At 35.1% G+C, this 15419-nt stretch overlaps 1 long non-coding RNA gene across 1 annotated transcript; it reads left to right on the top strand.

Moving 5' to 3' along the window:
• The first annotated feature begins 12116 nt into the window (after positions 1–12116).
• On the top strand, positions 12117–15262 carry LOC111999138 (uncharacterized). Its single transcript, XR_002881562.2, has 3 exons — positions 12117–12337; positions 13221–13307; positions 14629–15262. It is a non-coding gene; the product is annotated as an uncharacterized LOC111999138 (long non-coding RNA).
• The last annotated feature ends 157 nt before the right edge of the window (positions 15263–15419 follow it).

The raw sequence follows: 15419 nt of genomic DNA, 5'->3' as shown, positions 1-15419 counted from the left end.
GAGGTAACTATAATCATAGAGGTGGCAGAGGAGGAAGAGGTTCATTTCAACAATCCTCTCAGTTTAATCAATTCAATCAGTTTCAGCAATCTCAGACTAATTCTAATGGAGTTAAGTCAGACAGACCAGTTTGTCAGATTTGTTGGAAGGTTGGCCACTCAGCTCTTGATTGCTACCACAGGATGGACTATGCTTACCAGGGAAAGCATCCTCCTACCAAGCTTGCAGCAATGGCTACTGCATCAAATGCTTATGTCACTCAAGATCAACCTTGGCTTGCTGATAGTGCTGCTACAGATCATGTAACATCAAGTCTGAATCATCTTAGCTTTCCAAAACCTTATCAAGGTCAAGATCAGATTACTGTGGGCAATGGACAACATCTTCCTATCACACACTTAGGTAATGCTTCTCTTCCTCTATCTCAAGCCACACTTCATTTACACAATGTTCTTAGAGTCCCTTCTATTGCATCCAATCTTGCCTCTGTCCATAAAATTTGTCATGATAACAAGTGTTTCTGTTATTTTGATGAAAACATGATTTCAATCCAGACTATGGCCACGGGGAAAGTACTTTACCAAGGCAGGAGTGAGGATGGTGTGTATCCAATCTACCCTCCCAAAGCTGCCCAAATCTCTTTGTCCTCTAAATCTTGTAATAGGCTATCTAGTGATTCTGTTTTCAATAGAAATCTGTGGCACTCGAGGCTTGGTCATCCCTCTGATCAAGCTCTCAATCATTTGTTTCCCAGTGCCAAGTTTCATTTGAATAAGTGTACTGCTGTAGCAAACACTTGTACTCATTGTTTGTATGGAAAGATGCACAACTTACCATTTCCTACTTCCCAGTTTCATGCATCTACTCCTTTTGAACTTGTTCATTCTGATATATGGGGGCCTGCTCCAATGTGTTCAGTTAATGGTTTTAAGTATTATGTCTTGTTCATTGATCATTACACCCGGTTTACCTGGATCTACCTGTTAAAATCCAAATCAGAAGTCTTCACCAAGTTTGTACATTTTAAAGCAATGATTGAAAATCAATTCTCTGCTAAAATTAAAGTCTTTAGATCAGATGGAGGAGGTGAATACACCTCTACTGAGTTTAAAACTTACCTTTTACAAAATGGTATTATTCACCATCTATCTTGTCCCTACACTCCCCAACAGAATGGACTGGTTGAGAGGAAGCATAGGCACCTCATTGAAACCACCATTACTCTTTTGTCACAAGCCAAAATGCCCTCTTCCTATTGGTCCTATGCTGTACTTACTGCTGTTACTCTAATCAATTTGATGCCTACATCTGTGCTTAACTTTCTTTCTCCCTGGACTACTCTTTATGCTTCCCAACCTGCTATTTCTCATTTAAAGGTGTTTGGGTGTGCATGCTATCCTAATCTTAGGTCTTACACTCCTCACAAACTTGCCCCCAGAACTAAGGAGTGTGTCTTTCTAGGTTATCCTATAAGTACAAAGGGTTATCTGTGTCTTGACCTTGAAACCAAGCATCTATATACCTCAAGACATGTTCTTTTTGATGAATCAAAATTTCCTTTCACTCACACTACTCCTTCTCAGTCATCTACTATCTCCACATCTGTTTTCCCTGATCTCACTTGGCTGTCAAATCAATTATTTCTTCACTCCTCCAATCACTCTTCTATTCTAGGTCCACATCCTGTCTCTTCTCACATTTCCTCCACCCCCTCCCCCATACTTGCATCTTCTATTCAAACTCCTCCTGTTCCTAGTACACAGTTTTCTGAAAATGACACTGATGAGGTTGCTACTGATGATATTGCCACTACTGTGGCTGCTACTGATGCTACTGCTACTGCTACTGCTGAGACTGCCACTGCTGCTACTGCTTCTATCCCAGCCTTACAACCTATGCCATGTAATAGGCATTCTATGTAGACCAGATCTAAGAGTGGAATCTCTAAGCCTAAAACCAAACTATGCTACAAAACTGTCATTGATTACACATTTGTTGAACCTCCTACCTACAAGATTGCTTCTCAATATCCCAAGTGGTGTGAAGCTATGGATGCTGAGTTCCAAGCCTTACAAAGACAGCAAACTTGGTCCTTAGTGCCTGCTCCTCCTAATGTTAACCTTGTAGGCTGCAAATGGGTATTCAAGCTCAAACTAAACAGTGATGGCTCCCTTTCAAGGTACAAAGCTAGGCTGGTAGCTAAAGGGTTTCATCAACAAGGGCCTTTACCCCTTCCTCTATTGAAAGATGGATTAAATCCATTATTATTAGGTTTTGGAGTAGCTGTTGCTGCCATAGCAAACATTGAATCTTTTATCTCAGAACCATCATTGAGGGACTCTTCTTCTGCATTGAGCATAGTGGAGAGTTCATCAAAACTCAAAAGAGTGCTCCTGGTTCTTATAGCTGATCTGAAGGCATGAAATTCCTTAGGAAGTCCTTTGAGAGTAATGTGAAGTAACTCTTCATCATCCACAATTACTCCCACAGCTAGCAACTTATCCCTAACCACCTTGATTTTCTGTAAATACACATCCACCGAATCAACTCCTTTCTTGAGATTGTGAAGCTCACCTTTAAGGTTCATAACATGTGACCTTGAAACTGAGGAGAATCTGTTCTCCAAGACCTTCCAAACTTCTAAGGCTGATGAGCACCCTACAGTGAGAGCTAGAATGGAAGGAGTCAAGGTTGAGCTTACAAAGGTTAACAAAGCCTTTTCCTTTGATTTCCACAGCAAATAGTCTGGATTCACCACAGCAGTAGTTGAACCAGAGAGATCTTTGAGAAATTTTTCTGGAATTAACTGAGGTTCTTCAATCAACTCATACATAGAGTATGTTTCGAGCACCATAGTAATTTGATGTTTCCAAACTATATAGTTTGTATTATCCAACTTTATGGTCATCATGTTGACCATATTGGAGAGAAGCAGAATTGGTTGATTGAGTATATTCACGGAGGAATTGGAAGTTGATGAAGATGATGAAGAGGAAGCCATTGTTGAATTAACAATTGGCTCTGATACCATGAAGAATTTTAGAAGAAAGAAGAGAAACAGAGAAACAGAAAGTGAAAGAGAAAGAGAGAGTTGAGAGGTTGAAGATGAGTGTATTAACCAAAATGATTTTACAATCTTCAATACATTATCACTGTTAGTGTTCTTCTATTTATAGAGTACAATAATACACATAAACTGAATAGTTTAAGATCCGTGAATTCTGGAACTATTTCCATGAATTCTGGAACGGTCTAACTGCTTCTAACTGCTTCTTCTAACTAACTTTCCCTCCAATTGTAACTGCCATTTGATCACATAGACACACGACACCGTTTCTGTGTGAATGATAAAAGTCCTCAGCTTAAGATCAAAACGGTGCACTGCATGAATTAGTGAAACGATGCGTTTTGTCTTAGGATATAAGTGTTGAGTCTTTATCCCTGTGTTCACTGTGTTGAGTCCCTGTGTTCACTGTGTTGAGAATGTTCCTTAACAAGCATAAGCTACAAAATGCATTTTCCATAATACATTGTTCTAAGCTTAGCCATCCTCATTATTGCACTTCTATCCTTGGTCAATGAAAAGAATTTCTACTTTCATAATTTCAGGCTCTGATATAGTGCATCTTTCCAATATAATTAACTTCATCAAATAGATAATGACTGATCTTTGCCATCCCCACAGCTCATATATATATACTTTTTGAAAGATGGCAATAAATCAGTGACCTATAAAAAATAATTCAAGACTACAACAACAACAACAAACAAAGCTTAGTCCCAAAATTCAAGTAAAAAAATGGGGTTGTTCTCTCAACAAAATTGGGATAAGGTTAAGTTGAAATATCCTAATTTCATATTAATCCATTAGGAAGTGAAATCTCTTTAGGATATAACCATGATATTGAACGAGTTTGATAAAGCAAGTATAGCATAAATCAAGTTTCTACAATAAGACAAAAATAATAAATTCCTATAGGTGTCTTTTCTTATTATTTCTTATGTGGATCTTTATCAGTTATGCTTAATCGGTTTGGCAGGCTTTTCCAAATAACATTTTGGTACTCAATTTTTATTTTTATTTTTTTTTCATTAGGTAGTTCATTTGAATAAGATATACAAATCAAAATTTGGTACAAGTTATAAATTCTTTTAGTTACAAACTTACAATCAAACTATCCTTCAATGACAAATTGCGGTCCTTGAAGAACAACTATCTGCATCATACATGAAATCAATTACTAAGATCAAATCCCGTAGAATGAGAATAAAATAGTAGGTCAGGTCCAATTAAGTACTTTACAAAATTTACTTTCGCATGAATAAATAAAATACATGGATTATCAGCTTAACAAATTTACACTTCTCCTAAAATAAATGAATTGCATGCATTATATTTTAAACTTTATGTATCATTGCAGCAAATTTCTTTTTGAGAAAGAAATAAGTTATTTTATTCAGCAATAGGCAAATCTGCCTGATAAACAGCAAGTGTGTGAGATGGGACATCTTCCATCCACACTGAAAAACCAGTGACATGATATACATGTCTAGCTAGGTTGTGTGCTATAATGTTATCCTCCCTATGAACATGAGAAAAACTAATACATCGAAAAAATTTAGCATAAGTCTTAATATCTTGGATCAAAAGACCAAAAGAGGCTAACAATAGCGAATTATCCATCAATGCATTCATAAGTATCTCTGAATCACCTTCAAGAACCATATAAATCAACCGCCAAAGTTTCAAGTTCCACAATAGTTTGAGGGAGAGGAATTACTTGAGACATAAAACCTATTCCCAAACTGTAGTTGTCTTGAATAATTACTCCAATCCCTGCCTTGTCCTAGTCCTTAAAGACAGCCCCATCAAAATTTATTTTGAAGCTCTCACTTGGAGGCACTATCCACTTAGCTCTTGACTTGGTTGCCTTTGGTTTAAATGGTGCTTGCGCTTTCCGAAACTCTAGGAGTGAGTTAACTGCGGTTTGCATAACCTAGTTTAAAGGGAGTCCTAGTGGTGAAAATCTGAGTTTGTTTCTTCTAAACCAGATTGTCCACGTGATTGTAGCGAATAGTTCCACATTGCATGTTGAGTCCAATACAGAGAAGAGAAGCTGTGTGAAATCGGAATAAAATGTGTTAAAACACAAGAGCTATTTAGACCCCCAAATTAAAATTATGGTTTGATTGATTTTACTCTAACTTAATACTAGGTGTGGAATAGAGTAAATGTGAGCGGATAAATAAACAAACTACTCTAACCCATAATCATAATAACATAGCGGTAAAATGAAAAGTAAAAGAATAGGGAAGAAGAATGCAAACACAAGATAACACACCGATGTGTTATCGAAGAGGAAATTGAAGAACTTGGCGAAAAACCTCTTTGTCGCCCTCCAAGTGGTAATCGATCCACTAGACAATTAGTTGGGATACATGAGTTAGCAAGAGACCTTTCAAGCCTAATCTATCTGATGCACCTAAGCCCTTCAAGCTCCTACTCCAACAAGGCTTTTCGGAACCGTGTCTTGTCTAGCTCTCCGGATCCCACAATACGCCTGATTGCATCCGCCAAAGCTTGATTTCAATGTTTCCTAGCAACACCAAAACCTCACTTGACACTCCAAAATGGTGTGGTAAGTGTTTGAGCTATTAACCTCTCAATAGTATGGAAATAGAAAGGTAGGAGTTAAGGAAAATTCACAAGCAATTGTGTAGAGAATTGTGAGTATAACAATCTCTAACTCTCAAGATTTGTGGCTAGGGTTTTCTTTTAGAAGTACCCTGCAACATATGTGGGTAATGTGGGTATATATAGTGTGGGTACAGAAAGTGTGTATCAGATAGGACAATCTGGTAAAACAGCTGTCTCCATCCTGTCCTGACTCTTCGCATTCCAGTCATGTGCAAAGCACATGCATCATTTCGCGGGATGCTTAGTCACGAGCTACCTGCGAAAACACTTCAGTCTTCAATTTTCCTTGAGTCTTCACACTCTCTCTCTCTCACACACAACCCTTACAATGAAATCCTACATTAAATACAAGGTACAAAAGATTGAACATAATTACAATCAAATTTGGCACGGAATTAAAACCAACAAAACACATAGTTGTAAATTACAACTTTATAGTTTGTCTGAAGCTCCATTGCGGATCTTCTTCCCACACTTGTGACAGAGTCGGACAGGACCACAAAGAGTGTAAAACATCCTTATGGTGACTTGAGCATAAAGAACATATTGGATCATTGATGATGCATCTCCAAACCAATTTTGAACTTGTAGGCAGTGCATTATGGGCTGCTCTCCATAAATTTTTTATATATTTTGTTTGGTAGATTAAGCTCCCAAATTCGATTTCATGGTGGCTTGGGATGATCAGGTGAAGCTTGAGCTTGTGTGGCTGTGGAGCGAGCTTTAGACTTGAGGAAATAGTAACTTGACTTGACTGAGTAGATGCCTGATTGCACGAATGGCCAAAATAGAACATCCTTGATTGTCAACGGCTTAGAGTGATTTTCTGAACCAAGTCAGCTTCAAATGGAGTGAGAGCAGTGGATAGTCCCTCTAAATCCTAGGTGCAAGTTTGATGGTTTATAAGAGAGTTTACTAAGGCATTTTGAAATTCTAACGGTAGAGGGCCGTGTACACTAGAGAGGGAAGTGGTAAGCAACCAGTTGTCTTCGTAAATTTTGACTGATTCTCCATTCCCCACCCTCCATTTCTTCCCCCATTGAATAACTCCCCGGCCTTTCAAGATGCTCTTCCATGCATAAGACCCACCATGACCTTCTTTGGCTTCCATAATTGTGCAATTTGGAAAGAACCTTGATTTAAAAATTCTATAGAACAAAGAATTTTTATTATGCAGCAGCATCCATTTTTGCTTGCCTAGTAGAGCTTCATTGAAAAGCGATAATTCCTTAAAACCCATCCCTCCTTCCGCCTTTGGGTCACACATGTCACCCCATTTAACCCAATGAATTTTCCTTCAGTCTCCCCTTTGTCCCCACCAAAACTTACGGATTAGAACTTCAATTTCATGACAAAGACTTTCGAGGAAGCATAAAACAACTCATCATGTATGTTGGGATTGCTTGCACCATAGCTTTTATGAGGATTTCTCTACTGGCTTATGACAACAACTTCTCTTCCCACCCTTGTAATTTTCTCCAAATCTTTCCTTATGTAATCGAAGCTTGCTTTTTTGTGCTTCCCAATAAGAGATGGTAGCCCCAAGTACTTATCATAGTGCAAATTTTGGGAACTCCAAATGCTTCCTTAATCTCTCTTTTTTCCTCCTTAGATGTTGACTTACTAAAAAATAGAGAAGTTTTGCTTCAGTTGATTTGTTGCCCCGAAACACTTTCATAAGTTGCTAAAATTTCTAGCACCTTAAGGGAATCATGTCTGTTTGCCCTGCAAAACAACAAACTATCATTTGCAAAAAGCAAATGGGTTAGTCTTGGGCTTCTCCTACAAAGGGAAAACCCCCTTATAGAATCTTCATTGGCAGCTTTGGTAGTAAGGCTATGTAGTCTTTTCGTGCACAATAGGAACAAAAATGGAGATAGGGGATTGCCTTGACGAATGCTAGAAGGATGGATTAGATCTTTCGATTCCCCATCACATGTTTTGAAACAATAAGAGCATGAGCATTTATATCTTATGTGTCGTCAAGTAATATTAATGTTATCACAATAAGAGCAACTAAACTTGTCTTAATTATAAATACCACTTACTTTCATTAACATTAAATCATATAAAGGTTATTTACAATTTGATTCTTAACTTATTTGCTATGAGGGAAAATTTTTCAAAGCCATAAAACAAATCAACAGCCATTAATATCTATAATAAGAAAATCATAGGAATAGACTTTGGCAAACTATTTTCTCCAACTATTGGTAAAAGGATGAATTGATAACACAAATTCATTAGTGTTGCTTTTACCAAACTCTTACTTTGGCTTATGCTATCTATTAATGTTCAGTATGTAGTATATAAACTGATGCTCAGATAAATTGAGAGTAAAGAAGGTTGAGAGCTAGACATGTTCATTCAATAGTTGTTCAATCCAAAATTTCTTTAATCCAATAGTATGAAATTAGACAATTTTCACACACACACGCACTAACCATCTATATTGTAATTGTGGGGATAAAAGAACCGAGTAGGAGTATTGGGCCGTGGGCCATACCTGAGGATGCAAAGAAGCCCGAGGATGCAAAGAACAGTAAGATAAGTATGTGGGTTAATGGGCCGAGGACAAGGACAAATAACAATGAACAAGTAGTGTCTCCCAAGAAGCCAAACTTCCTTGGGAGGTGTTATGGGAAGTTGGAACCCGGCCACTTAAAGAATACCGTGACAGAGGCAATCATACTTTTAAGGATAAGTTTCGGAGAAATGATTCAATAGTAAACTAAGAAATATCTGAGAAAAAGGCTGCGACTACCACATTAAACGTTCTGCACCTAACCAACTGGCCGCATTTATGTGGAAATAATGCTTGAACAGTGATATTTAGCCTTACAGCTACACGCAAAGTTTCCAAGAAAGTTTTGATGGGACAAGCATTCAAGAGATCATCTACATAATCAACAGGTAGAAGACTGGGATTGAAAAGAATAAGACTATATAAAGAAAAGACCCCAGTGAGAAATAGGGCATGCAATCAGAGAGAAAAAGAGAGAACTCCTTGTACTTAAAAAAGAAAAGCTTGAGCAAATATAAGAACACTTCTTTCTCGGGCTTGACCAAGGAGCATAATTCCCTTCAAATTGTGTTTTCTTATCTTTCTAACATGATTCCAATCTACTATGGCCCATATTTGACTTATTGGGTCTTTTACCTATAAAATCCACTCTCTAACAAATGTATTGATTTGGGCTTGTTGGGCCATTATCCATTTTCTTTGGGCTAAGGGTCTTATTTTTTAAGTCCTTACAGTAATTATCAAAAATAGTATATTCATAAAATAGACATTAAGGAATTTACTCTTCACTAGACAGTGTATGTCATGTTGGTATAGAAATATGCGTTATGATGATTAACAATAATAAGTTCCACCTATTTTGAAGTGAGTTCCAATAGATTATTGGGCTCCTTTTTCTTGAACAGAAATAGGGCAAAATTTCCAAGATCAGGAAAATTTAGAGTTGGTGGAACTTTCTGAAATTTTTGGGAGAGGAATGAAAAATTTAAAAGTGTTAGTTTTTCCAAAATAATGGGAAAATCTTAAGTTGAAAACTTTTTTTTTTCAGCCCCTCACTTTTTCTTGATATCAAGGATCTAATTCATACCTTGCTAGGAAAACATGGATAATCCCAGCCACTACCGAGTACTGAACTAATCTAGAGATCAAAGCCTTAAAATATTTTCTCTCACCTTTTCACAACTATATAAGAGCTATTTACTGTAAAAATGTAAATAAAATAATGCGGAGAAATTAATCATGAACAAAGAACAAAAATACATAAAAATAAAAAAATAAAAACAAATAAAACATTTTCACAAACAATACATATGCACTCATTGATATATCTGAATCTTCAATTCACAGCCATCTTCAGTCATGATTTACACTTGCAATACAAAGCAAGAGTTGCTCTTGATTTTCCCCTCCATCATCTGCGCTTTCCTCCAAGTTCTTACCAAAAAAAAAAAAAGAAAAAAAAAACTTGAGATATCAAAGAAACCACAAAAAATTGATTCAATTGGAGAATTTATGAGAAAAACACCAAAAAGGGCTCCGACTATTTTTTTATTTATATTTTTTATAGCTCAAACATTCACTCAGAGCAACAAAGTAATTTAAGCTTTATAAAGAGAAGCCGCCGTTTAAGCCTTTCCTATGTTGTTTTGTCAAACACAAGCACTTCAATTGTTCTTTCTTGTATAGATGTATAGATATAGATATTTAACATGTGTGAGTAGGCTCTTTTTTATTTGAGTTTTTTTTCGATTGTACTTTAATTTTTTAGTTTTATTTATAAATAATTTTAATTCTATGAAGAATGTATGGAATAATTATGATGAGTTAAAGTTAATTTATTGTATTTAGTTTGGCCCCTCTTAAAAAACATTTCTGGCTTTGTCACTGCATTGTACGTAATACAAACTTTGATCCACGCTACTTAGAAATAATTGACCTATATTGCTCTACATTCTAAGGCCATTCTTCATTTTCTATACAAATTCAGTCAATTAAGTTCAAGAGAGAGATCGATCAATGGCTAATATAATTTTAGCTACACTACTATGACCTACAAATAATAAATTTTGCTACTTTAAGGTTTCAAAATTTTAACCTTCTCTCAACTTTTGTTATTCATGGCACTCCCACATAGGTCCAGCCCAAGGCCTAGGCCTAAGGCCCAACAACAAAATAAAAAATTCTCTATTAAAAAAAGGCCTCATTCCCTTTGTAAAAGGCCTAAAATTTTATAAAATATAACACTTTTTAAATGTTACAAATTTTGCTATAAGTTTAATTGACATATCACCAATCCTATAAAAAAAGTAATTCAAATATAAATAAATTAAGTTGTTGAAATTCATCAATTACAGTTATCATTATATTATATTGTGAACATTTTGTAATATTTTTAATAATATTTTTTTTCATTTCTAACAAGGCTTTCAAAATAGGAGACCAATAGAAATTTAAATAAATTGAAACCCTAAAATGTTTAAAAAAAGATATTGCAAATGTGATAGATCATCAATGATAATTATTCTCCTTTAATAGTTTGAGACCTTAATTTTTGTAAACTAATCTCCTACAGAGCCACACACCAAATAATATCTATCGCTTTCTCTTAAAAACAATATATAAAATTAAAATTTAGATTACAACTGTACTTAACTATGCATAGCCATATATCCAAGTTAAAGTAAGTTTTTTTTTTTTTTTAAATGATTTTTTTTTAGTTCTTTTTGTTTAAATTTATGGTTCAACTATGATATTCGACCCTTTATATAAAATTAACCTTAATTTAGTTAGTATTATTCATTAATTTCTGTATTTACATCAAATTAGTCTTAATTTAATTAGTATTATATAATTTTATTTGATTAATGTGTACATAAAAACAAAAAAAAAAAAGGCCCTAAATAAAATTTACGCCTGGCCTGGCCCAAATTTTCTTGGGCCGGCCTTGCTCCTGCAATAAAGAGAGCACTTTATTAGGCATGGAAACAGTTTCCGAGAGATAGTATGGCTGTCCCAACTCTCACATTGGAACCTAGACCATCACTGTAGAATACACGTCCCTAGAATGAGCTCAGATTCACCCATGCTCCTGAAATCAAATCTAGAGGTAAACCGTATTCAGACACATATATAGCATAGCCAATATGGAGAATGCAGCCATAATGGAAGATATTAGGACATTAAAGAGGATGATAGATAAAGCAAGTACTAACTCAAGTCGCAAGTCGCACCTTAACAGGTATTCCAAGAAGTAACCCTAGCGACAACGAGCTTCATAAGGCTTTCCTCGATTTGATTTTTTATTTGGCGGTAACATACACAAAAAAGAAAAAAAGAAAAAGAAAAAAGAGCATCTCATTACATTTCAATCTACAACCAAACACATGGAAAAACTAAGTCATCAGTAGTGTGAAGGAACTCATGACCTTGGTGAAAGCTATGGCAATTCAAGAACTGAAATAGAAAGGGACGAATAGACAAGGTTTTGACTAAATCATTGAAGACCAATTTAAGACCTTTGAATGCGTAGATATTAGAATGTTGATGTTAGAGCCTATCTCCTGCACACTGATTGGATAATGTTTTGACCCTATGCAGAAACAAACCGATAGAAAGAACACCGTGCATGCTTATGATCTTGGAGTTGCATGTGAATTAGGAATATTCTAGTAACAGAGGCAGAGGGAAGTGGAGGCTCAAGTTTTGTGTAGTCCAGATTTCATGATGAGATGAGGTTAGCCCAACAATTTCATCAGATCGAGAGGAAGTTTTAGAAGGCTTATAATGTAACACTCCGGTTGTTAACTGTAATTTGGAAGAAGCTTGATGGGCAGATTGGTAATTTTACTTGCAGTATATTTTAGGGACAAACTTGGAAATAGGCTTCTTCCCCTTAAGTCAGCCGCCCTCACTTTCACTGTTTCACATTCGTGTCTTGCTCCCTCTCTCCAGCTGCCACCCCTCTCCCTTCCTTTCACTTGAATCCCTTTCTCTCTCTCCATTGTCTTCTACTAAAAATACCTCAGCCATGAGTTTCTTTTCAAGCCATCACCACCGGTTGTGAAGAAAAGATTTTGGAAAGAGAGGGACCCATTCGGCCAAGCAAGGAATTTGAGGTAAAATTCCTATTTTCCTAACAAAACTAAGTAAAATCTAGCTATGGGGATTATGCTAGAGCAAGCTTATTGGGTTTATGTAAGAAATTCTTATTTGAAATGAAAAGTTTGGTTTGGTCTTGGACTCATGTTGCTCTAGTGTTCACCTAATCAAGATTTTGTCTTGGGTAATGGGTTTTGGAGGTCTTGGAGTTGTGGAGAGGTGAGTATGTGAAACTTTGATGATTTGGGTGCTATGAATTTATTTTAAAATAAGTGAGTAATGAAAGTGTTAATCATGAAAGTTTAGGTGCCTTGAGGTTGTACTTTTTACTAATCAAGTGTTTGATATTTTACCTCATTGAGTTATGAGGTTGGGTTTAATTTTTCATAGTTGTTTATTTGATTCAACGCTAGAGTTTGTGAGACATATAATGATTTTTAGAACTTTGGAAGTGATTTGATGATGTTATAATTAATTCCTACATGATGTAATATGTATTGACATTATTAATACATGAGTTAGTGTAGCACTTAAATATGGGTGTTTCATTGTGAATGCTTGGGAATTTATAAGAATTGTTATAATGGCTTGGTTTTATTAGTTATTACGAAAAATAAATTCTTGAGTCTAGTTACCCCATTTTTTTTAAGTGATGTGTTATGTTATTTAATAAATACATATTGTTTGCGGTAGTGTATTAAAATTCTTTGGTTGTGTTTTGGTCCTTTGGACCATTTGTATGCTTGTTTGGTATCCTTGGGGAATCAATGCCTTTGGATAGTTAAGTTAAGCTCTAGGCCCTAATTTGATTTTAGGGGACATTTTCAATCTATGGAGACAAGTTTGATGGTACTTTTTGATGGGCATTGTTATTGATAGGCTTGATCATTTTATTTCTAGGTTTTGAGATTTTTGATGATGGACCTAGTGATGGGATTGGTTGATTTCATGGTGCCCGGTTGAGGTAAAATTAGTTGTCCTCCCAAGGTAAGTAGCTTTTAATGAGATTTTTGAAAAATATCTATATTGCATAAAACATTGTTTTTGGGTTAAATACGTTTTGGGAAACTGTTTATGGAAACTATATTTTTCCTAAAAAGTATCATGTTGTAAATTTAACGGATATAATTATTATGTTAAGTACATCATATTTGTTATTGCATATGAGAAAATGCATAATTTGTTAGCATGAAAAAGACAAGCATCTTTGATTTAATTCTTGGTAATGGATATTATGGATTTATTATATTATTTGCAAAATTTAAATATTCTTTTATCTTGATGTACTTGTGATATTTGGGAAAATTGATACAAAATCTTCTTGACAAGAAATGAGTTTGAATGCTTTGAGAAGCTTGTGAATATATTGGGTATTTCAAAGGTTTTTGTGAAATATTTTCTTATGTACATTTGAAGGCTTTGACAAAAAATATTCTCTTATGTACATTTTACATACACTTGTTTACACTTTACACAATATCCATATAGACAAAATTTAGTTACGAAATTAGTTGTGAGGGTAGCTTAAGGTTACAACCTTACTTGATATCATTAAAATTACAACATATTTCAAAAATTTAACTATTAAATTGCATGTTCTTTACGTTTTTAATACACATGTTAAATTTTGTGTCAATTAGATATTATTTACTATATGATCTATAAGATTATATCTTTTACATAATTTTAAACTAAAAAAACTTGTAATTTATAAAATTTATTGATGACATAGCTATTGATTTTTAATTTTTTAGAAATTTTGCAAGCATGGAGAACATAAGAAGAAAATATAATCCAATGGTCGATTTGTCAAAATTCATCTTCAATAAAAAGATATTGAGTAATGTTGTAATTTTAAGTTACAACTAATTTTGTAACTAAATTTTATACTATCTATAATTGCATATATAGAAATACACATTTTAGAAGGAAAAATAATGATTTCCACATTTAAATCATGAAAAGTGGATGTAAAACAATGTGTGGCAGTTGAATCATTACGTATCCTTGTATCTATAATTTGGAGAATACTATATAAGACCGTAGATAAATGCATAACAATAATTCAAAAGATGCCAAAAATTATTATTGAAAAAGAAATGCTAAAGATTAATATGCAAAAGATAAATCTTGTGTTTATAACATACAACATCATTAATATAGTTCAAATTTATTCATATTCATGTTACATATGAAGAAAGGAAAGCAACAGAAAAGATTGACTAGTAGCAATTGAATGGCCATTACTAGTAGAGTAGCAATAATTATTTTATACACCAGCCTTATGCAGTGGGTGTTGGATTCACAGACTCAAGTTGTAAGACAACCGCTGGATTCACAGGTGCATGAGACCTATGAAATGTAAGACACCCGCTACAGTGGTGCATCAGAATCTTCCTAGTAAGGTAGACGATGTCGTGGCTGAAGCCGAAAGCAGGTACATTGGACTATGTCAACTAAAAGACGGTACTTCAGCAGCACGTATAAGATTGGCACACAAGCAAATAAACCAATGACAAAAAAGATCAATGGCAATTCCTGGTGATTATGATTCTTCATGCAAAAGGATGCAGAAAATGCGACCATCATGGCAGCAATTGAGACGAAAAGTGTAGTGACTCCAATCATCAACTTAACAGGTAACGACACAAGGAAGTCCTCGTATGAATAACTTGAGGTAAGGATGCTCAAGAACGTAATTAGGGATGTTGAAGAGCAAAATACTGCAATTGCGCTTGAAACCGAATAGGCCAGGCCTAATTTAGGACTTTGGTGGTCTAATTTATCATCTGGTTGGTAAGAAAAGGCTATAGTTCCAATTAGTGTTGCAACCACCATGGATGATTTAGCCATATTCATCATCCACTTCTCCCCCTGCTTCCTTAACTTCTTGTGGCTCTTTGCAAATAAAACATACGGTGTTTCCCCGTTTACATTTTTCATTTCTTTGAATCCAGGTCTCACAGCCTTTTCCACCTCCTTCCATTGCAAATCATAAGGAAATATCACATGAGAGACTTGTTGATTAGTCTTAAAATTCAGGAACTTTAGGTAGACATTAAATCTAAGTGTAAACATGAATGAATTTTCTACAAAATG

This window comes from Quercus suber, unplaced genomic scaffold (genome assembly GCF_002906115.3).
Source record: "Quercus suber isolate HL8 unplaced genomic scaffold, Cork oak 2.0 scaffold_989, whole genome shotgun sequence".
NCBI lineage: Eukaryota > Viridiplantae > Streptophyta > Magnoliopsida > Fagales > Fagaceae > Quercus > Quercus suber.
Note: the sequence above shows the minus strand (reverse complement) of the source record. Positions and strands in the feature narration are given on the sequence as shown.